Source organism: Pantherophis guttatus, chromosome 2 (assembly GCF_059756535.1).
Source record: "Pantherophis guttatus breed Tessera chromosome 2, ASM5975653v1, whole genome shotgun sequence".
Classification (NCBI taxonomy): Eukaryota; Metazoa; Chordata; class Lepidosauria; order Squamata; family Colubridae; genus Pantherophis; species Pantherophis guttatus.
This window is the reverse complement of record NC_142064.1, coordinates 217,935,516-217,961,250: the sequence shown is the minus strand read 5'-3', so window position 1 is coordinate 217,961,250 and position 25,735 is coordinate 217,935,516. Positions and strand designations below refer to the sequence as shown.

The 25,735-nt window shown below is 37.5% G+C and overlaps 1 long non-coding RNA gene across 1 annotated transcript in view; it reads right to left on the bottom strand.

Annotated features, from left to right (window-relative positions):
- The window catches only part of LOC117677452 (uncharacterized), a 174,906-nt gene that overhangs the window by 8,763 nt on the left and 140,408 nt on the right, over positions 1-25,735 (bottom strand). The window contains exon 5 of the long non-coding RNA XR_015732657.1: positions 17,125-17,264. This is a non-coding gene — a long non-coding RNA (uncharacterized LOC117677452). The remainder of the gene's footprint in view (positions 1-17,124; positions 17,265-25,735) is intronic.

Sequence of the window (25,735 nt, the reverse complement as noted above, 5' to 3'; positions counted from 1 at the left end):
GTGTGTCCAGGAGGACGCCCAAGTTGCGAGCCCCCTCTGTGGGGGTCAGTGACTCGCCCCCAATAGCCAGCGATGGCAACAGCTGGCTATACCGGGACGCCGGCATCCACAGCCACTCGGTCTTGGAAAGGTTGAGCCGAAGCCTGTTCCTCCCCATTCAGACCCAGACGGCCTCCAGACACTGGGACATCACTTCAAGGGCATCATTGGGGTGGTCTGGGGTGAGAGATTTATAAATCTCTCTTCTATATATATAAAAAATCTTCAACCTAACCTTCAAAAGTGCCCACACTTTTATGCCATGAGTTATTTGCATTATTTTCAAGAGTATATTTGTCTCAGTATATGGAAGACAATGGGTCCTTCCTGGTCACAGCATACTTGACAGGAGGGGAGAAACTCTATTCATATAGCTATAGTACATTTCACATAGAAAAGTGTTACCACAAACATCTATTCATAAAACAGTGTGTGTGTGATGTCTTTCCTCATATTCATGCAAGTGAAGCTTCTTGCTAGCAGGTCCTATGTGCAGAAGTATGACAGGGATAAAAATTAGACCTAAATTAGTATGTTAAGTTGATGTTGGAATGAATTAATTTTGTCAACATGATACTGTGCAGTGATTTCTTGGAAGTGATACTTCCAAACGTGGCTGAAGCAAGACATACATAAACTTGATTTAAGATACCCTAATGGCTGTTGTGGGTTGTTTGTTTGTTTTTGGTGTGTGTGTGCTCTCAATTCAGAGTTCAGAGCCCCACAGAGAGGGCTCGTAACTTGGGCGTCCTCCTGGATACACAGCTGTCTTTAGAAGAGCATATGACGGCTGTGGCCACGGGGGCTTTTTATCAGGTTCACCTGATCCACCATTTGCGTCCCTTTCTGGATCGGGATGCCTTACGCACGGTCACTCATGCTCTCGTCACGTCCTGCCTGGACTACTGTAATGCTCTCTACATGGGGCTCCCCTTGAAGAGCACCCGGAGGCTCCAACTGGTCCAGAATGTGGCCGCGCGGGGGGTTATGGGGGCGACTCGGAGCTCCCATGTAACACCTCTCCTGCACGAGCTGCACTGGCTCCTGGTGGTCTTCCGGGTACGCTTCAAGGTATTGGTTACCACCTTTAGAGCGCTCCATGGCTTAGGACCCGGGTATTTAAGAGACCGCCTTCTGCCACCGATAGCCTCCCACCGACCAGTACGCTTCCACAGAGAGGGGCACTTCAGGGTGCCATCGGTCAAATAATGCTGACTGGCAGCCCCAGGAGGAGAGCCTTCTCTATGGGGGCACCTACCCTCTGGAATGAGCTGCCCCCAGACATATGGTGGATCTTGGATCTATGCACCTTTCGCCGTGCCCTAAAGACGTATTTATTCCAACAAGCCGGGCTGGCCTAACTCTTTTAAATTGTTTTAATTTTTAAACTGCTTAATTATGGGTTTTAATACAGGGGTGCTTTTAATTGTGGGACAAATTAATTTAATTGGTTTTGAATACTGTTTTTAAATTTTGTGTTTCTTGTGTTTTATCTGTTGGCTGTTCACCACCCCGAGTCCTTCGGGAGAAGGGCGGTATATAAATATAAACAATAAATAAATAAAAATAAAAGAGTTGAATCTTGGTGATTTCAGACATAATTTACCATTTCCTCCTGCCTAGGGTTGAGAATCCTAGGAGATGAGAGTAATTGGCCCAAGGTCACCCAGCTGACTTTGTATCTAAGCAGGACAAGCAGTCATGATCTCTCGGTTTCTAGCCTGATATTTTTAGTGATCATGGAACATTGTCTTAAGTGACTATGGGTCACTGCAATCGGTCATAAAAATGAGCTTGTTGCCAAATGCCTGAAATACAGCCACGTGATGGTGGGGAGAGGGGTGTGGCAGTTGTAACTTTAGGGGGGGTTCATAAGTAACTTTTAGGGAGGTTTATTGTAACTTTGAATGATCATTAAGTGGTTGTTTGTTAAGTGAGGGTTACCTGCATGGCACTCCCATCACGACGTCTTAGGTTCCTAGACAGAACTTGATGTGTATGAAGGCCAACACTAGCTAAAGAGCTGGCAGCTGTAACTTCACATTGTCATGAACGGATAATAATATTTTATCTAATTGAGAGAGTCAAAACATTAACGCTACATTTTTTATTTAGTATAATGTAAGTGAAAAGATCCCCGCTCAGGGATAGTATCTGAATTCAGTTCTGAGCCATTACAAAGATATGACTCAGCTGCAGACTACTGAATTTATCACATTTCTTGCAAAACCAAATAATATGTGAAAAAGTAAACATTGGATTTGGTAGTTCCTTAGCAGCTGCAGCATTTTACTGAAAAAAATGAGTGATTATGATCTCCATAAACTAGATACCCTGGTCCTGAAAGTCCCTAGACTTCAATTAAAAATTGCTCACATTCCAGTGGCACTCAAATAATAAAATGATTTTATGTTATTAAAGCATATAAAGCCATGGAGGATTTATCCCCCACAAAAAATATTTGATGCACAATCCCCCCCCCAAAATCATTATTTTCAAGAAGTGCAAAGAGATTTAAACATAAATCAGCAAAGTGCTACCAATCATGAACATGGGGATTATGTTGCTTTTTATTAATACGTTTATTAATAGGTTTATTATTTAATTAATAAGATGAATATATATAATAGCAATATATTACATTAGGACTATTTTCCACTTTGATGACTCTTCCTTTAAAATATATTCCTATACTCTTTTTATTGCCTATAATAGTTTGCATGCAAAAATTGTAGGATATATAACAAATATACTTATCTTTATTGAATGTTGGAATCCTATTTTGATGTAATTTTGTAAGAAAATCAATTACTTAAATGTCTGTATAAAAATTAAACAATAAATATATTGTTTATATATATTTATTGTTTGGTTATTTGGTTATATTGTTTGGTTATGGCCAAGCATGGCAATAAATAATAACATAAATAATATATGCACATATTCTCTAATAACACCAACATTGTCTGCTTGCTAAAGATACCTACTTAGTCATGCTTTTTCCTTCTTGAATAAGCAAGAGTAAGAAATATTAATTTAATACAGTGTAATTAAAGGCCTGAGATGAGAAATATAACTGAACTACTCAAACTGACATTTATCACTAGGAATGTTCAAATCGTCTAATACATGAGTTATTCCATGCATTGGTTGACTGGATCAGAGTTAGGGATCAAACTGAAAATGTATATACAGAGCAAAATGGAGCTGATGGGCCAAAGCCCAGATGTTGTGGGCAGAAGGGGTTTGGTGGAGTTAAAAGCAGGAAAATGGCAGATGGGATTCCCGATGAGCAGCAAAGATGCTGTGAAGATGAGGGATAGGCCAACCAATGGGAACTTTTACATTGGGAGTCTTGTCATTTATGGATGTCACAGCGAGGGAGGAAAAAAAAAAAGGCAAGATGGCGGCCCTAATCATGCAATCAAGAACCAGTTTGGTTTAATGGTTAAGACATTGACTTCAAGTTCTGCCTTAACCATGAAAGCTGGTTGGGTGACCTTGGGCCAGTCACTCTCTCTCAGCCCAGTTCACCTCACAGGGTTGTTGTTATTGGAAAATAGGATGAGCAAGGTGCGATGGATATGTTCACGGTCCTGAGATTTATGAAAATAATAAAGGTGGGATATCAATAAATGAATAAATAAATTAAATAAATCAAAGTCTCACCACTTATTTGTGATGCCTTTTAATGCCTTGTGATGGCTTTCATCTCATGGTTGTGGCCTAAGTATTTCTGGTTTAGTGTAAGACTGTGAATTCACTTGGTAACTGGAACACATATAATGTTACCGGACATGTTTCTAATAAACAACATTCCATGGAGGTCAGACGGCTTCATAAAGCATTCTCCACCATTTTAGTTGTACACTTTGCTTTATTTGACTATGTAACTTAGAAGGAACCTGATTCTGAACACCCAGGAACAGACTGCTTGATGTGATGGGAGAAAGAAATACCAAAAACTAACTAACTAATACCAAAACTTCTAACTTGAATGCCGGATGTTCAGATGGAGTCACCCCATATAGCACATTGAAGTGCCATGTTTTCTTTGTTGACATAAAGTTTATGTTATCTCCCTGCTTGAACAAGCAATGAGATCTTCAAAGAAAAATGTTTTTTTTGTTCTTCATTCTTAATGACAATACTGTCTGGTTAAAGTGTTGCCCAGAGTTTGCTTTAGATCTGACACTGTCAGTGTGGCCTGTAATAAATCAGAATCGTGCCTGAACCCAAAAACCAGTCAGAAAATTAACAGCTTAATTAGGAATTGATAAATAACATCCTCATTGGACATTTGATGCAGCCCATTTTCAGCAGGACCTGGGCCTTGTATCTTGATATAGGAAGTGTTTATGTGCTTGTAACAAGGGCCCTGAGAGGTCTGCATTTTGTCAGGCTTTTGATTCCTTCATGTGTTGACCTCCTATCCTACTTTTCTTAGTCCATTTATTAGACTCTATTTAACTGAGCAATGGCATTGGATGAGTCAAGATGCTGGGCCGTTCCAAAAGAAATTTGGCTTTTGGAGAGTGAAACCTTCTGTTTAGTTCATCTTCACATTCAAACTGGTTAATTAGTCTGCTTTCACTGTTCTGAATGGGAAATCTCATTCAAGAAACAAAGCACTTAAACATTTATGCTGTGGTGCTAGAGTTGTTAGCTGGCCTACACCGGGGCCAACTATGTGTTAAAATACTTCTGTGCAACAGTTGGAAAATGATACAGATCGCAAGATAATTACAGAAAATGTCATTTTGCTTATTTTAGGATAAGGTTAAGATAACAGAGGATACACCCTACATCCTCAGCAGGCTGATGAAATTGGCGGGAAAGTCTTCAGGCAACAATATCCAAAGCAGGCCAAATTTACCCAAACTGGGAAAAATTCAGAAGGCAGAAGGCAAGCTTTGCCCTTTCATTACAGGAAGACAATCTCATGAGGCAGATTCGCAAAGGGGTGGAGTTACATTGCTGCAGCGCAGCACATTTTGTCAATTGCTCCCCTTGTCACACATCCACAGGGGAAAACAATTATGCGAGGGCAAGATTTGCCAATGTGCAAGTTCTCGTTTGTGTGCCATCCTGACTTGATGTCTTAAACCAACAATTTGGCTACAAATATGAACATGAGCCAAATAATAGTACAAAGTCCTGACTGTTGTGTACAAAAATACAACTTTGGAAAATTTAACACAGAACTGCAAAGGAGAGAGGACATGCAAGAGATGTCCTCTGCACATTTGTCCTACATATTATGGAAGCCCAGTGCAAAATATTTTACTGCTAGATGCGCAGAAGAAGATGACATTCCTTTCCATTCATCATTCAGATGTTTATGGAACTTCATCAATAAGAGCAGCCAGCATAGCACAAGTCTTTCCTGAGATGTTATTGCTACTCTCCATTCCAATATAATTGCTGTACTTTCTGTCTATTGTATGGCTGAGTGTATCTTCTTCCACATGGGAGAAGAAGAGAACATTTATAGAAGTTATATATGGAAATATGGAAAAAGTTCTATATGAGTTCTATATGAGTTCTATAAGTGTCCACACCCAGTCACAATAAGGAATGAGGAAATGTGTACCATGACATCATAATGCATGATGTCTTTCATATTAAAAAGTACGGAAAGGGTATATCTGGTACCATAATATAATAATGCCATTTTGTCATTTCTGCTCATCATTGCCCTCCCCTATGCTGGATTGTTGTTCTAGGCAGCTAGTTTTAAGAGCTAGAGCTCTTGAAAGCTAAAGCTTGATCCCTGGTGATTTCATCAATAAGCAACTCATTTTCATAACAACAATACAGAAATAGTTTGCCATTTCCTTCTTCCAGGAATTGTTTGGCTTGCCAATCAAACATATCATATTTGCATTTTCTCATGGTCCCTCCATCCCAGTACAACATGACCTAGCTTGCTTAGCTTCCAAGCCCGAAACCAGCCAAGTATTGCCTAGAGGCATTCTGAAATGTCAAAAAAGTCAAAATGGCTTTTGTGACCATGTGATCAAAGCCCCACCCCTTTTTATGTGTGTTATGCATGTTTTGCATATTAAAAGGTGGCATAGCTTTGATCATGTAGTTGCAGCTGCAGCTGCCATCTTGAATTTTTTTTTGCCCTCGGCAGACACCCCTGATGTTGCCACATAATGAATAAACAAATATGGACCAAACAATATTAATTTGTAATACAGTACCTAATATTTATGTTCGTTTAACTAAAATGATTTTTGCTTATGTTTTCCAAGCCTTTTAAGCAAGATTTAAAAAGAAAAGAAAGAAAAAACTCTCCAGGATTTCTAAGTTTTCTAAAAAAAAATAATAATATTTTGTAAAAAGTGAAAGATTCTAGAAACTATTTCTTTGTATATCAAAAGCCTTTCAGTAGCAAACATAATGTATAGACAATTAAGTGTACAGAAAAAGTTCCTACTGCAAAATAAGGCACTTAATGTGTGGGGAGCAACTTGTGGTTACGTTTAAAACCTGCAATTTTGGATCCCTCTTTAAGTAAAGGAAATAATAATGGGGACCTTAATTGCAAAAAATTACCGTTGTTACTTTGAGTTTGACATGTGCTTAATGATGAGGTGGATGGAAATGTTAAGGCTAATACCATTTGGCAGACAACTGGGGTTGATAATCACTCCCTATAATGCTATTGGGGATAACTATGGACCTATTTGGCTAATTCCAAGCAGAAGTGGTTTATTGTGCGGGAGTAAGTTTTAGCCTGCAGCAGCAAACATCCAGTATTTGCAGATCCCAAAGAGGATGAATATTAAGAGAGACAAAATGTTTGTTCAAGTGCTTTTATTCTTTTTACAGGAAGGCAATATTTTTTTTGCCACACATTTAGTCTGCTAAGAAGGCTTAGTCATATGAATTGGGATTGTAATAGGGGGAGGAATGACAATTTAGCTCCCAGAATGAAATTCCTGACAATTGTGAAAGAGCACTAACTATCACTAATAACCTATATTTTGTGAATTATGATATTCCCATTATTTGTAACCCTGGCCAGTTGCTGGCTCGGCTTCTTCCTCCCACAACAATTATGTAACTGAGCTGTGTATTAAATCTCTCGGTTGGTGCAGATGGCTGAGGTGATTGTGGCTTGGAAGAAGTGTAGGGGGGTGGTATTCTACAGAGAAAATCCATCCTGGATTCTCCAGAAATGAGGAAATACAAATTATTTTCCCACCTTTTCTCTGGATCAAATGTTAGCCAATCTTCATGCAGAGAAAGAATCCCATTTCTGACAAGGAAGAAAATTGGGTGTGTGTTACTGCCACTATAGAAGGGGTGCCAACGATTGTTTTCATTTTCTGGAAAATCTGAAGTTGGGTTATGGGTTCAACTTTTTTTGCTGGGAGAAAATTGTGTCTGTTCTCTCTTTACACTTGCTGAGTGAGTGAGATGAGAAGGTGTTAATGGAGAGCATGCTGAGAAGATTGTGCAGCCAGCTACTGGGGGTTGGCACTTATTATTTATTTATTGTATGGCAGTGTTACATTAGCCAGGAGACTACAATGTTAATAGAGAGTAGTTATTTGGCTGCCTTAAGACTGCTAGCTCTCTCAATTCACACTTGTGTGGTATCCATGGTACACTACAGGGGGAGAGCTAGTTCTGCATCAGAGAGAAAGATGAACAGCATCCTGCAGCAGCATCAAAATCATCTTGCAAATGGGTGTTGCATCCTGAAAGGTCCAGCATTGGCAGGGATCTGACCGTCTGCACAAAGCACTAGCTTGTCTTTCCAGTATCTATTTATCTACTTGCATATAAGATAGTTTTAAACTGCTGGGTGGGCAGAAATTGAGACAAGTGACGGGAGCTCACTCCCCCAGCTTGGGGTCCTAAACCAAAGACCTTCTCCAATGTCATTAAGCCACTGATCCATCATGCCTCAGGGATGAACACTGAGCAGCAAAGTCCACTGCATTAAGTCAGGCAGCCCGACCTTGGTGAATGTTTGGATCCAAAGAAGAGGGAATGTAAATTATAAGTATTAGTAGTACTTATTTATGTCAGACCTGTGTTAATTGTTAGCAACCATTTAGATAAATTTTCTCCATGACAATCTGTCCATAATCAGATGTTAAGGTGTTCCAACAGTATTATAGTATTAGTAAAAAGAATACTTATATATTGTCATCCTTGCTCTACTTTATACTATAAATGAGTGTGTCTTTAAAGCTTTTCTGATTTCCTTCAGTCCCATCACTGAATTGACAATGACATTTACATATGTATACACTATATAGTTGAAGAAACTATATCGAAGAGTTTTTGTCTATAGAACCGGTAGTAAAACCGGCGGGGGGCTCCGCCCACTGACCCCGACTTCATCAAAATGCTTCTGCACATGTGCAGGACAGCATGCGTGCACGCGAGTGAAGCAAGTGCGCATGCGCAGCCCCTTTTCAAATCGTAGTAAAGGTAAGTAGAACCCACCCCTGGTTATAAGGCTATATAACATGGGGATTTGTTGCATTGTAATTTTAACATGACTTCTAATTCTATTCTATTTATTTATTTATTGTATTCATTATGAATACATTGATTTTGTTCTTGTTTTTCATTTTATCGCAAGTTTTAATTAGTACTTTTATTGTACATCATCCCATATGCCAATATAAAATTACTTTATTAATTAAATGTGTAAATTATAATAATTTTCTATTGACATTTGTGATGATAAGTATAAAGTATAAAATTTAATAAAAAGTCCAGGGAACATCGCAATGGCCATAGATCCTTAACACTGAAACAAATGTCAGAAAGAACAATACAAAATTATGCGGATCCCAAATTCCAATATTCTGGAGGTTAAATCAAAGATTAAAAAAACATAAGAATATCTAGATTTCATATCCAGCAAGTCATCCTGTATATCAAACAAACAGCTAACTAGATATATTCTAGTTAGTTGTTTGTTAGATGTACTAATGAACTACTATATCCAACAAAGCATTCACTAAAATATACAGTACAGTACAAATACGGTACTGTACAAATACAGTACAAATTGCTTGTTTTTAGGGCAGAAGGAAACCTGGTGTACATACCCTGGTATGTGTGTATTCAACAGCATTCTTTGGCCACCATGGTAACATCTATATTAGGTTCATGTGATTTGGCTTGACAAGGTGTTTCATGCAGCTAACGTAAGGCAATTCATCTTATAAAAGCAAAATTGAAACATAATTTGTCTTGATGATGTATTGCTTGAGGCTTCATAAATGCAAAATTTGCTTTGACAAAGTGCTTTGCATCAATCCCTCCCCCCCCCCCCCAGCCTCTACTGTGACCCTTACAAAATCTACAGAAACAGAAGTTTGGCCTGGCTATCACAAGAGCTACAGGAGATGGCAGAAGAGAGCAAAGTAGAGTGAAGTGAAGCTGTGCAGTTCACTCTTAGAAACACCAAGATCACACTTGTTACAAAGTGGTTTCTAGGGAATATTTCAGTCAAACCTTATCAAGAAAAGATTGCCCTGTCCTATATAGTATGTGCTCAATTTATATGAATCTACCCATTTTTAACTGAGCAATAAGAAAGGCTGTTATTCTGAACATATAATTATGTCTGAACATCAAATGTGTCTATAGTTCTATCAAGTCCCCTGTCTTCACCTCCATATATTTACAGAAAATGTCTTGGTTTCTACATTTAGCTCTTAGGTATTTTTTAGAAAATTAGAATGATGAGTAGCTACAGCCAAATGTTCTGCTTATAAATGTTTAGGATAAAAATAAAATAAAAATGATAAAGATAAAATAACTTAGTTGGGAATTAGAAAAGGTGGCAAGGAACAATTATATCACTGTGTCTTTTAGCACGGTGGTGTTTTATAACTGCCCATATCTGTGATGGAGAACCTATGGCATGCGTGCCACAGGTGGCACGCGTAGCCATATTGGTGGGCATGCGAGCTCAGCTCCGATGCGCGCGAGCCTTCTGGGCCCACCAGAAGTAGGGAAACAGGCCATTTCCTGCCTCCGGAGGACCTCGGGTGGTGGTGGGGAAGGCTTGTTTTTCTCTCTCCCAGCTCTCCCCAGTCTCTAGAGATGTTGGCAAACGGGCCATTTTCGGCCTCCAGAGGGCCTCCAGGGTGTGTGTGGGGAAGGTTATTTTCTCCCTCCCCAGACTCCTAGAAAGGCTTTGGAGGCTGGGGAGAGCAAAAAATGGGCCTACCGTGCCATTGTGTGCCAGGAGCAGGGGAAGCGTGGGAGGGTCATGCGTGCATGCGTGGGGGCAGGGCGCATAGAATTATGGATGTGGGCAGATGCATGGTCACTATTTTATAGACAATCACCATCTCCCATTGCGGGCATTTTTTAGCAAACACAACGCAGTCTACAAAACATTATGTGTATCTGTTAATCTGAAAGATCAATCACTTCTAATACAAGCACAGAAACAAATTAGTTAATTAATTTTAGTTGTGTTATAAAGTAAATAAGGGCATTTAGTCATCAGACAAAAATGCAGCTTTCTATATTTCTGTAGATCATTGCAACAGAGAAGTCAGATCCTCAGAAATAGGCTCTTGACTCCCTTTTCTCCAATTAGCACCTCCATCTTTGAATCTTTGGATATTAGAATAACAGAGTTGGAAGGGACCTTGGAGGTCTTCTAATCCAACCCACTTCCTAGGCAGGAAACCCTACACCCCTTCAGACAAATGGTTATCCAACATCTTCTTAAAAACTTTCAGTGTTGGAGCACTCACAACTTCTGGAAGGCAGTTGTTCCACTGATTAATTGTTCTAACTGTCAGGAAATTTTTCCTTAGTTCTAGGTTGCTTCTCTCCTTGATTAGTTTCCACCCATTGCTTCTTGTCCTACCCTCAGGTGCTTTGGAGAATAGCTTGACTCCCTCTTCTTTGTGGCAGCCCCTGAGATATTGGAACACTGCTATCGTGTCTCCCCTAGTCCTTCTTTTCATTAAACTAGACATACCCAGTTCCTGCAACCGTTCTTCATATGTTTTAGCCTCCAGTCCCCTAATCTGTTCTGCTGGATTGTGTAGCACTAATAGCTGCTGGAGATCACTATTTATTTCCTTGACAATACCTCATTGGAAATACCTCATTGGAAATGTACCTTTTAGGACAGGGGTGTCAAACCCTTAATGACACGTTGTCGTCATGTGACATATAGTAACTTTTTCCCCTGCTAAATGGGGGTGGGCGTGGCCCTGATGCGTCCAGCCCATGGCCCGCGTGTTTGACACTCCTGTCTTAGGAAGTTATACATGTCAGGTGTGAGGAAACTTGGATTGTGGCAGATTCCTGAGGAGCTAATGTTCATGTCAACCCTGTTTGTATCAGTCTATATTGGTTTGCGCTCTGGCATTTCATTTTATGGCGATGTTTCTTTCAGTTTCTTACTCTCTTGAGTCCAGAAAAAGAGAGGAAGACAGAGTGTGTGGTCTGAATATTTGACTTGTTTTATTAATGCGAATAAGATCCCATGAAATTGTCCATATCTTGTAACTCCATGTTCAACAATTTTTTTCCTGAAAAAAACCCAATAGCTGCCATAAATGTAAAGTCATGGCAAATTTAAACTGAACAGAAAACAGTGTTTTCTACTTAATTTGTAACCCATAACCTCTCAAGTAATACATAACACAGCTTGCTTCTTTCCAAAGGAAATAATTTCACAAGTAAAACATTTTTTCCTACTAGTGCAAGACAGCAGCAACAGTGCAATGTCACTCATTCAGAACCTAGCCCGTTCCAACACAGCCGGCAAGCCAAAGTGTGTGAGCCAATGACATGCATGCAATGAGGTATCTCAGAGGATCAATCTATGCCAGTCCGTGTATTTGGCTCTTTTTTCCATGAGTCTTTTGCCAAAGACAGTGGGTTCATGGAAGAAGCAGACATATAATTCCTTAGAACATCTGGGTTTCACAAGCAAAAACCAAAGATCCTTTTCCCGAAAGATGTACAGTTGGAAAGCTGATTGTGAATAAACCAGAACACATATATGCACACACACAAAAGGAGGGGGCAGAGGAAAGAACTCTTGTAAATATAATGTAAAAATCAATCTGTATAAATGCATGCATAACTTGATTTTGATTTGAAACAACCACACACAAGACTTTTGCCAAAATCTAGTGTGAGATGGTATTCTGGCCTTTTGAAATCTGTGGGATTTGCACTAATTTTTGTGTTCAGTTTTGGTCTACAAGGATAACAGAAACACTTTCCAAAAATGTGGGTCATTATATAAATGCATTATAAGACAAAACAAACAAACAGGCTTCCTGGATGAGTCATTTAAGGAAGCAGTGAATTTCACATGACTGACCATAATCCAGTCAGAGAAATGTTTGTTAAATTTATATCCCATCTTTCTTCTAAGAGTTCATGATAGCTTACATGGGGATACCTTTCATTTTATCCCACAGTAGCAATCTTATGAGGTGAAGTGTGTGGAGAGAAAGTGATTGGCTCAAAGCCACACAATGAGTATCCATAATAAATGTAAATTGAACCTGAATCTTTCAAGTCCCAGTCCAACCCCGCACAGGCTCAGGACCAGTATATTTGTAAGGCAGTCTTAGTATTATGTATTACCATAAACCGCTGAACTATTACATGATTGTCACACAATGAAATTATTAATTTGTTTATGTGCCATTAAGCTTTTTGTCAACTCTTAGCAATCTCAAAGATAGATTTTCTTCAGGAGGAAAGTTTCTTCCTTAACCTGGTCTTTGGGTCTACATCAGTACCATAAATGAGTCCACCTCACTGCTGAGTCATTCCATAATGTGTCTGAAGAAGGATAATTTATGTCTGGTCATTTGTGGTCACTGTCCTCAAGTGAGGATTTTGGGTTGATTTATTCAATGATTCATTGGCTTTTGTTCTCAGCTGTCTATTGTTTTCTCAAGAATTTTTTCCGACATAGAATTTCAAAGGTATCAATATTCTTTCTATCCTTCTTATTAAAAGTCCAACTTCTGCTTCCTTAAAGAATCACAGGGGAAAGTATTGTCTGCACAACACACTAATATTTCTGATTTAAGTAACCTAACATGTACACATTTTAAAGCAGCTTAACTTTGTAAGTATCTTAAAATTTTAAATACAATTGTTTTTAAAACTTGTGCTTTAAATATATTTTTGTAAAAGAGAAAATTCAGTAATTTTACAGTACAGATAGAGATTTGGGGGAAAATAAAGTAAGATCTACTCTCTATAAACATCTTCCACTGATTACATTCTTTGATTATCTTTTTTATTATACACAGTGGTTTGTCCTTTTAATGTTTTAAACTACTTGTGCACACTCTAGCCAGATTGGATTAATTTGGTTATTGCATTAACATTTTAGTGACATTTTATCTAAGAGTTCATGGAATGCTTTAAAAATCCCAGCTTAATGGAGACCAATCAATCATCACATTTTTTCAAAGCACAAATTATTTTAAGTTTTTGTACTACATGGGAATAATCACTGAGAGAGATAGGCATATCCTATTGTTTTGACTGATGTCATTCATTTCTCTTGAGGCCGACCCAACTGATGGCTGATGGCTTAAGTGCTGAAGTTAAGTGGGCAAATTGATGTGTTTTTCCAGGGGTGTTTCCACTGCAGCTGCCTTCTCAGCTCTAAAAATGCCAAATCACTGATAGCAGCCTGCAGCTGCTTCAACTCAAAAGTGCTGAAATGAGTTGGAGTGGGCAGTGGCAGCACATGCTGGTCCCTTTTCATCATCACCTTTAAAAGTGGTGACCTACCACATTTTTTTTTGCAAATTTCAGCTGGGAGGAGGACACTCTTGAATGCTGGGGGTCCCCCAGGAGAAGCTTCAGGAATGGTCCGTTTTAACCTCATTTGTTCCCCTCTTCTCTGACTTTCTAAGTGGGAAATCTTTTCATTTCAAAGTGAACCTGGTTTGACCAGGAGACTTGCAATAGTCCAAATTAAAAGAGTTAAGTTTTCCCATCAACTTGATGCAAAAGTTCCCATCTTTTTTCTCTCCCAAATGTCCTGTTAAAATAACAGGATTCATTAATTCTCCCAATCACTTTGTCCTCTCCAAATCCTGTTAATAGGACTTTATTTTAATCAATATGCAGATGTTTATATCTCCATTTGAAACTGGGAATTGGAATAGATTAGTCAGTTACTTGACAGTCATGTGATATTTTAATATTATTATTATCCTTCCTTTTTCTTCCAATATCTGCCCAAAGTCACTCAGTAGATAGGATAAGCAATCTCTAAATTTGAGAAAGAAAGAAGGAAGGAAGGAAAAAAGGAAGGAAAGAAGGAAGGAAGGAAGGAAGGAAGGAAGGAAGGAAGGAAGGAAGGAAGGAAGGAAGGAAGGCTGATGCAACAAACTCTGTCCTGCTCTTCTCTCCATCTTAATACAATTCATCTATAACAGTATCCCCAAATTCCTCTGTCTCCTAGATTAATTTGATTAATAAATGATCTTTCCTTTTATTTTCTTTCCAAAATAGTCAACCTTAATACATGCTTTCAAAAATAGTTTGCTGTTTCTTCATTTGAGCTGATACATAAAGACACCAGTAGTAACTGTGACAGATCGTTGAAAAATTAATTGGTTTATTTGCTTGTTTTTAAAAGTACAGATGAAGTGAATATGCTTATGTGAGCACTGTGTGTTCCCCAACCATCTCTATCACGTAGAAATAATTTTAGTGAGCTAAAATGTATGTCCTCTCTTTCTGTACATATGTGATACTACCTATCAAAGTCTTCTCCCTAAAACACCTTGAAAAGTAGTGAAAAGGAATATTTTCTGTTTTTCCTCTCTTTTTTTCAAAACAGTGGCAAACTTTAATGATAATTAGGAGTTTTCTTTTCTTTTTAAAATGCTTATATTTATTCATTTATTTAATATTCCACCTTTCCATCTACATAAGGCCCATAAAAGGAAATCAAACTATAACCACTAAAATAATAAAAATAAAGGCCCATAAAAGAGCTTACGAAATCAAATTATAATCACTAAAAATAATAAAAAATAAATGAAACAGTTAAACAACAAAAAGAAGATAAAAGATTAAATCAGCAAGAAACCAGCAGTTAAATCAATTTATCACCCAGAGGCTTTTGGAAATGATACAGTTCAACATTTTAATTTGTCTCATAAAAAAGGACATAATGAAATGTTTGTTCTTCCAACCTAAAGGAATTACAGTATTTGCTTAAGGCTGACCAGATTTATCAAAGAATATAATTGTTTCATTTTATGAGTTCCCTAATATGAATCTGAAGGAGAATTTAATAGTGTTTCAAAGCAGTCTTATGCACTTAACTTGCATTGGATATCATATTCCTGAACATTTATGCATGTATTTATTATCTATCTATCTATCTATCTATCTATCTATCTATCTATCTATCTATCTATCTATCATTTATCCATCCATCCGTCCATCCATCCGTCCATCCATCATCTATCTATCTATCTATCTATCTATCTATCTATCTATCTATCATTTATCCATCCGTCCATTCATCCATTATCTATCTATCTATCTATCTATCTATCTATCTATCTATCTATCTATTTATCAATTTTTATTACTTTTACAAATAACTCAAGGTGGCAAACATATCCAACATATCTTCCTCCTATTGTCCCCACTGGGGTAGGTTGGGCTGAGGGAGAGTGACTGGCCCAAAGTCACCCAGTTGGCCTTCATGGCCAAGGCAAGATTCATAGCCTCCTGCTTTCTAGCCTGGTGCCTTAACCGCTAGACCAAACTGGCTCAACTGCAGCATGAAGGGTTTGTCAATCAAGGGAGGACATTTTTTTATGTTTACTGGACATTCTGAACTGTTATTCTTTATGCCTTTGAGAAACCCTGCCACTGAATATTAAATTGAAGTAAGTTAGTTTAGGATCTTGACTGGATCAAAATGCTTTCTTTTGTCTTGCTCAGCTGTAGTCAGGTGCAAAAGAAGGCTGGTGGAACACTTCATCTCATATCAACTTACAATGATTCTCCTGTACAGCACAAGTATCCTAATTTTGAGAACATCAGTGACATGCTGGAACAGGTTGAAGTGGTTTTTTGGCTTAGTGGTTTTATGACAAAAGTCCTGTGAGCATAGCAATACCGAGATAAGTTTACCATAATATAATTACTAAGGCATTGACTATATTTCATTGGGGTCAAAGGTAATAGCAATAGAAATAGCAATAACCCTTAGACTTATATAACACTCCATAGTGCTTTACAGCACTCTGTGAGCAGTTTACAAATATCAGCCTATTGCTCCCAACAACCTGGATCCTCATTTTACCGACTCGGAAGGATGGAAGGCAGAGTCAACCTTGAGCTGGTCAGGATCAAACTCCTCACTGTGGGCAGACTTAGCCTGTAATACTATATTCTAACCACTGTGACAGAATGGCATCAACATCAATGCACCTATCCCTGGACCATCTACTTACCATCCCTACCGGTTCATGCGCGCTTGGACCCTCTGTGCACGCGCAGAAGCTCAAAAACAGGTTACATCCTGGTTAAAACCAGGAAGTAATGATGTCTGGGCGGGTGGGCAGAGCCTTGCGCTGCCACTGCTACCAGTTCTCCGAACCACGTGCCACCATCGCTACTGGTCGCTACCGGTTCGGCTGAATCGGTCCGAACTGGTACCATTTTACTCCTGCCCTGGGCTCTGTAATATGTTCCCCTTTCCCTTCCCATGCCCAGCCCTTTGAAGGCATAACCAAGCCTTCAAAGCCAAATGAAAAGCCACCGAGTTTAATCTATGGAGAGACTATATTCCAAACAGCAGGTGCCATGACAGAAAGACTTTCTTTCTAAGTTCTGCTAGGTGGCAGTCTCTAACAAGATGCTTCCCCTACCACATCTGATATGGTATATAGACTCAATTGGAAAGAATTAGTAAGTAAGCCAGTTCCTGCCATGAAATGCTTTGTAGGTAACTATGAGGACCTTGAATTGAACCCAGAAGTACACTGACAATCAATGCAGTTCACAGAGAAGATATGCGCCAATCAAGAAGTGCACTTAACTGCATTTTGCACCCACCTTAAATTCCAGATGCTCTTCAGTTGCAGTCCCATGTAAGGTGCAGGGCAGTAATCCTTTTAGGACGTGACCAGTCCGATTTTCTCCCAATGCAATTGAATACAACCATTTCCTTGTCTACTTTTGTTGTGACATTTCTCCTGCAGAAAAAGCAGCAGAAGGGAGACAAATGGCAAAGCAATCTTCGTTCAACTTCAGTTGCTCAATGGAAGAGGGGAATAGCAATTTTGAGGAAGGATAAATGTTTAGGGGGAGTATCTGAAATTGTTGATTTAGTGTAATTTTCTGTTTTTTCCTCTAGCCATGGTGCAGAAACATTGTCAAGATGTTTTTGTAATTTAGTGCTGTCAGTTGTGTACACAGTGAAACAAATCTCATTTACATTTAACATAAACCCCTGTCTTGACTCCCATTAACTTCTAAAGTTCTGTAGATTAATTATTTAGGAAAATCTTTACCAGGTATGTAAACAAATTGCCAAAGAAACACAAGGTCAAGAATTAGATCTTTATTCTGTGTGCTCATTCCAAATCAATGTTTTGTTATTTCCTGCCTCCATGATATATACAAAGGAGATGATATTTAACTTTCCCTGGGGTATAAGCAGGAAATAGCCTTTTTAACCAGTGAATTTCAAAACTGATCAAAATAGCATTCCTATTTTGCCCATTGCTGACAATCACAGGTATATAGTAATACTAGTGGCATCATTTATCCAATAGATCTCTCAAAATTAAAAAGGGCTTTTACTTTAGCAATAGCAATTAGAGTTATATATCACTTCACAGCCCTCTCTAAACAGTTTACAGAGTCAGCATATTGCACCCAACAATCTGGGTCCTCATTTTCCTCACCTCAGAAGGATGGAAGGCTGAGTCAACCTTGAGCCGATGAGATTCGAACTGCCAAACTGCTGGCAGCCGGAAGTCAGCAGAAGTAGCCTGCAGTACTGCACTCTAACCACTGCACCATCATGGCTCTCATTAATGCATTGTAAGGCTCTCATTTTGGCTCTCTTGGAGGATTCATGGCTTAGTCATTAATACAGTAATGCAGTAACCGCTTGATTATTAGACTAATGGAAGAAGCAAAGAATACGAAATTTGAGTGGGATTTACTTAATGTGTTTTTAAAATATTTTATGCTTACCATGCATATGTAGAATGAGGAATGAGTTTTATGCATACCAAAAGCATGCAGTATACAGGCAGATCTTGTCAAACCAAAGTGCATTAAAGGAGGGTGCGTTGTATTCAAAGAAGGGTTGCACAACTTTAGCTAACCCTGAGTGAGGATTGGATTAAGAGTCATGCTGAATAGCCATGGGAGCAAACCAAGATAAAATGGGCTGTTTTCCAAATTGTGGTCAGTATATACTGTTGAGCCCTTATGTTAAATTATGAACCCATTTTGCTTCAAGGCTATTGAACATATTTGAGTAGAAGTAATACTTTCTCATGAGAAAACCTTCGTAAAATATCAAAAAAGATTGATTAAAATAAATATGTCATTTCTACATAATGGGGGAAAGTTCTGAATTTTTTAAAAACCCAGTATCCCAGTTGGCCAGCATAAAATCTACACATCTGGAAGAAATAAAATGCAATCAAAAATCCATTCCACATCTTTATTCAAACACTATTCAACTTACTTCTTTGGACAATTTGATCAAAGTATTTTACAATCCTTAATATATTTATATTCATAACATCCCTTTGAGGTGAAGTGTTTTGGCTTTTTTTTTCCCTTTCCCTTTCCCTTTCCCTTTTTCTTTTTTCTTTTTTCTTTTTTTTTGTGCCAGAACAGATGGTAGTCAGAGAGACCAATTTTAATATTGAGAGAATTTTTTGCTGTGATCTGATGAACTCTGACTTCAAATTCATTTTACAAAGCCTCCAATGCATTCTCTCTGTAACATTAATGCCACTAATAAACCAAATGTCCATCTAATAATGCCAATATTTAAGGAACTAAACAGGCATTTATTCTGCAATATTCTACATATCTATTCAGAAGTAAGCTCCATAATATTTCAGTAGGGATTATTTCCAGATAGTTTGTATACAGGATTTTATTCTGAATCAGTTAATTCAAGGAAAAGGGAAACTACCAGAAAAATCAGGAAGATTTATTTCAAAAATTCTTCCTTCAGATGTAGTTGTCACATTGCTTCATGCAACATCAAGGTCCCTTTGGTAATTGGTCTTCTTCACTCAAAAAAGTTTCAAAAAGGAAACCTGATTATATCAGTTTTGGTTTCTATCTTATCTAACATGATCTTCCAAAAAAAAAAAAAGAAAGAAAGAAAGAAAAAGAGAGAGAGAGAGAAAGAAAGACAAGAAAGAAAAAAAAGATGATATGCCAAATCTGCTGTCAGAGGGAATCATTTGACTTTGCTAATGATGTAGTTGACTTGCTAACTGGAATATCAGCAAACAGTGGCCCTGTGTTGTTGACATGCTAAATACACATAGAAATAGAGATCACGCCTTCTTGCATGATTTCTGATGGCTGAGTTTGCATATATTCAGAAGATGCCAGTTGTATAATAAAATACAAATGATCCTCATCATTCTGACACAAGTGAGGTTTTGATAGCACTTTGGATGCATCTGAATAGAGACATAGAGCAGCATGGGCTGCAACTCTATCGCTACCCACTCAATATAAGTCTTATTGAATTCACTGGAATGTTATTTCTGAGTACATTTGAAGCAGTGGTGAAATCTAAAATTTCTTACTACCAGTTCTGTGGCCGATCAGGCAACTCAGCTGGGATTGTCTGAGGCATTTAAAAGAAAAAAAGCCTCTGCCGATTAGGCAACTCAGCTTGGATCGTCAGAGACTCTTAAAAGCATTTTTTCTACAACCTCTGAAGAGGTTGTAGAAAAAATGCTTTTAAAAGCCTTTGACGATCCCAGCTGAGCCGTGCGATCATCAGAGGCTTTTTTTTTCTTTTAAAAGCATTTTTTCGGCCAAAGAGGTTGTAGAAAAAATGCTTTTAAAAACTAAAAAAAAAAAGCCTCTGATGATTGTGCGGCTCAGCTGGGCATGAGGGGGGGCAGGGATTTTTGCTACCAGTTCTCCGAACCACCCGCCTCCCTTGCTACCAGATCGAGTGATCTGGTCTGAACCGGGAGCATTTCACCCCTGATTTGAACCAAGTTGTGCATAGATGTGATACTCTTTACTAAAATTGTGTGTTTGCTTTTAAATATCATGATAATACAATATATAATGACTGCAGATTCAGAGAATTAAAGCTTTTTTTAAAAATAGCTTTTGGAATGTTTATTTATGTATTGAATTTCTATACCTGCCCATTTTAACCAGTGACTCTAAGTTGCTTACAACTGAAATGTGACCCTACAGCTACTTTCAAATGCCATAGGAGCATCAACATACTAGTGATAAACCTAAGTGGATTATAACTCTGTGAAAAAAATAGAACTTTTTCATTAATTTCTTAATTATTCATGATATCTCTCAGATTCAATAATACAGGTAGTCCTTGACTTACAGCCACAATTGAACCCAACATTGCTGTTGCTAAGTGAAACATTTGTTAAGTGAATTTTGTCCCATTTTTACAATCTTCCTTGCCACAGTTGTTAAGTTTGTACTGTAACACTGGCTTTCCCATTGACTTTGCGTGTCAGAAAGTCACATGACCCTGGGACATTGCAACTTTCATAACTATGAACCAGTTGCCAAATGCTCGCATTTTGATCATGTGACCACAGGGATGCTGCAACGGTTGTAAGTTTGAAAAATGGTCATAAGTTACTTTTTTCGGTGCCGTCGTAACTTTGAATGGTCACTAAGTGAACTGTTGTAAGTCAAGGACTATCGTATAGAACAGGGGTGTCAAATTCAAATGGTGTGCCTACCATCCCTGTCTTCCCATTTATCTGTATTTACTTCCTTCCTTCATGTTTATGTTCATACTTATATTTGCTACCTTGTAGATGTTTGACAAACAAATAAATAAAATAAATAAATAAACTCGTGATGACACGTTTTCATCAGATGACGTATTGCAATTTTTCCCCTTCGTTAAAACTTCGCTAATGGTTGATATGGGTTGCTGCCAGAGTCCTAGATATCAACTAAGTACCTTCTTAAGATGTACGATGTTCCGAGTAGCACAGTTTTTTGCAGTTCTGCTGGTGTTATTGCAGGAAGCTGCAATTTCTTGATGTTTTTTATAAAATTCTTGGACATGGTACCAAGTGCCCCGATGACAATGCGTATCACTGTTACATGTTTCATCCATAATCGTGTAGTTTCGATAGCCAGGTCATGATATTTCATGATTTTTTCCAGTTCTTTTTCTTTGACTCTGGCATCTCCTGGTACCGCAATATCAATAAATTGTACATTTTGTTTTCAACAACTGTGATATCTGGCATATTGTGTTCCAAATGACGATCCGTCTGCATTCGAAAGTCCCACAAGATCTTCATCTTCTCATTTTCTATAACTTTTTCCACTTTATGTTCCCATGACTTTTAGGTAAGTCGTATTTTGTACATAATGACCAATAGGTTAATTTAGCAACTTGGTCATGTCTAGCTTTGTAATCAGTTCGTGCAATTTTGCTGCATTCACATATTAAATGTGAATTTAATTATTATTAAATTATTAATAATTTAATAATTTAAAATTATTATAATATACTTTATTCATTAATTATTATTATTATTATTATTATTATTATTATTATTATTATTAATTCATTAAACATGAAACTCAGTCAACTGAACACTTAAAAATGTATCACAAATATCATTGACTAGCACTGATGGTTGATACGGATTGCTGCCAGCATCGTAGGTATCAACCAAGTATCTTCTTAAAATGTACGATGTTCCAAGTAACACAGTTTTTAACAAACTCATGCAGAGTCTATGTTTCTGGTCATTAATCCCATGTGTTAGATAGACTCTGAGTAATCTTAATAAATGATTTTGCCAAAGGGTATAAAACTAGAATTTATTAATGTATTGTATTTACTGCCACAGGGAATGTGGCTTCAGCTATTCTTCAGCAAAGGGGTGTGTTGTTTTCAAAGCAGGACACAGGTCTTTGTGCACGAATTGCATTTGTTCTGATGGGAGTTTTTATTTAGAAGACTGTGTGGAGTCATTAAATATCATTTAAAATATATCTGAAATTCTCTTTTAAACAATTGTGTGATGGGATGGACTTTCATTTTTGTCAACACACATAAAATCTAATATAGATCCAAAAATGTTTAGTGACTTTTATTTCACTATGAAAGCTTAAAATGAGCTATCAAAATAATTACACCCTGCAATTAATGTTTCATATGGCAATTATACAATTTCATAAATCACAGGTAATATTAAGCACTAGAAGTGAATTTCCACTGACAGAAATAATATTTAATATGTCAGAAAAATTATTTGCTTTTTTAATGACAAAAATGTTTGGGAACATGCCAGAACTACAATTCAATTTAATTAAGGGGGAAAAAAGAAAGGAAAAATACATCCACTCCAACTCTCTTCTTGTCAATTATTATTATTTATTATTATTATTATTTATTTGATTTATATGCCGCCCTTCTCCAGTCACTCAGGGCAGCTTACAATGCGTTAAGCAATAGCCTTCATACTTTTGTATATTTATACAAAGTCAGCTTATTGCCCCCACAATCCGGGTCCTCACTTTCCAAATATCACTTTGGAAGCAAATTATTTGCTTCCAAAGTGATATTTTCCCTCTCTTTTCTTTTTTTAATTTTTTTTTCCAGAATCATAGGATTGGGAGAGGTTCATTTGGCTCTCCAATTCAACCTCATGCTCATAGCCTTTCTATTTGCAGATCTTTGAGCCTGAGAGAGGGGTCAAATGCATGATAACTCATGAGTCTCTGTGCACCACAAGAGATTTAAGTCCAGCTCATTGAATGAGCTTAATTCTTGCTCATTTCCTTTGACTGTTAGTAGCTCAGATTCTTGTAGAGAGTTTAAACTTGCAATAAATCTTTATACTCATTTGAACAGAAATATTGCATCCAGGTTTGGTCATCACAATACAAATGTTGAGACTCTAGAAAGAATACAGAGAAGAGCAACAAAAATGATTAGGAGACTGGAGGCTAAAACATATGAAGAATGGTTGCAGGAATTGGGTGTGTCTAGTTTAATGAAAAGACGGACTAGATGACATGATAGCAGTTGTTCAATATCTCATAGGCTGCCACAAAGAAGGGGGGGTGTCAACCTATTCTCCAAAGCACCTAAAGCAGGACAAGAAGCAATGGATGGAAATTAATCAAGGAGAGAAGCAACCTAGAACTAAGGACCAATTTCCTGACAGTGAGAACAATTAATCTGTTAGCAAAGAAAGTATTTGACTTGACAATCAATGACTAAATCCTATCAATTAGACATCCCTTTAATATGAAGATTTCTACATTTATGCTCCAAATGATGATGTTGAAGAAGAGAAAATTGATGAGCTTTATGGTCAGATTCAATCTGAATTTATAGAAAGCACAATCAAGATCTCCTGCTTATGATTGGAGACTGGAAGGGCAAAGTTGGAGGAAAAGGCATGGAGGAAAATGTAGCTGAAAGTATGGCCTTGGAAACAGAAATGAAGCAAGAGAAGGACTTAACAGTTTCTGCCAACCCAGTGAACTGCTTAATTGCCAAAAGAGTTTTTAAACATCCAAAACAATGTCTATATACATTGATAGCAGCAAATAAAGGGGTGAACAGAAATCAAATAGCCTATATTATTAATGCTAGGAAATGGAACAGCTTAGCTGCAATCACAAGGACAAGACCAGGGGTTGACTGCAGAACCAACCACAAGATAAAGCATAAGAATGAAGCCAATCAATTTCTACACTGTGATTTTGAGCATATAGCCACATTTTCAAGAAGAACATCAGAAAATGCTGAAGTCCTGAATCTCATTGATAAGTTTTCAAAATCTCTTGGGAATGAAATTGTTAAGGATGAATGCCAGAACAAACTCTCAAAGATTAAGAAACAGAATTATCAGTGATTTCTGTTGGAGGCTCAGGATTTCTGTTGGAGGCTCAGGAAAATAGGCTAGGGGATGTGTGCAGGATTTGGTGTCATGAATTGCCCACTATCTTTAAATAGAAAATTACTTCAACAAGACTAAAACACAAACAAGGAATCTGTGACTTCATGAGCTGCAGAACTATAGGTTGAACCACATCTCTGATACAGTAGTTATCCTATGGAACATATTCATTACGGTCAGAAGAAGGTAAAATAATGTGCTATACCAATATTGCAGACAAATACAGATTAGTAGCATCCTTTTAGTAAGACTACCAAAGCTTAAGCAAAGAAGAAAATCAACATCATCTTTGTGGGATCTGAGTATTTTATAGTGCAATCATATATTTTCTAAATAGGATTTTTGGAGAAAGTGAAGATGCCTACAGTATCAACTATCTTCTATTAGATGTGTTTCATAATAATCTGATTTGTTAGCAATAAACAGTCTGCTCTTCCAAAAATTATTCCAAATCTTAAAACTTCATAGAGTTAGTTAATGTAAACATCCTATACAGATAATCCTACCTAACCAGATGACCTGCTATTTACAACAAAAAGTTTCTATTTATATCAGCAAATTGTATTTATTAAAAACCCAGAATGGTCACAGATGTTTGGCAATATTTAATACTGAATTCACTACATAAGAAATCAATTATCAGTTAAGTAATGTGGTGACTGTGTATATTTATACATTCACTGGCTACTCAGTACCTGTATTAGATTTACCATGATTTGTTTAAAGGAAAATGCATTCTGATGCATGTATGGAATTGCTAATCTTTGAAAATTTTGCATATATACAAACTTGGTATTATTTCAAGGAAGTTAGTGACCTTGCAGGTGAAATGCTCATGCCAAACTATTTAGCGGTGTATTATGGCAAATGTCCAGGGTGACAGAAATGAGTTTTTAGCCAGAATCATTACATGCTAGATTTAAACTGGGTCTCCATGAATGAGAGCCTTGAATGTATAAAATTACTAAATTCTGTAATTCCTAGAGGTCTTTGAAAGTGTTATGCTAAGGGAATAGCATTAAAATTCAAGGTATAAAATTCTAGGTAATATTATTAGTAATAGTACTAGGTATTATTAACAAACGTTGTATATTTTTTAACTGTGTTACAATTGTTACATCATAGAACAAGAGGCCAAACTACTGCGCATAAGAGCCAATCACTGCATGTACACAAAGCTAGAGCACCGGGCTTATTCCTTTCCCCTATATACATTAACTGTGGAGAAATATGGTTCTTCATATTTGAAACCTTTTCCTGGCTTCACATCTATATATATAAAAGCGAAAACCACTCACACATCATCACGAAATCTCCAGAACTGTAAAGCCTACAAACTTGAAATTTGGCATATATGTTTCTTTTGGCTTCTAGATGCTCGCTAAGAAAGGATTTTTCGAAATGACCATCAGATCATTATTATTTCATATACAGTATTATATTCACACGCTTTGATGCTAAGGAGTTAGATTCTACTTCGCCTTCCCAACTGAAAGGAACTCTGTCCCAATTGCCAGTTGCCT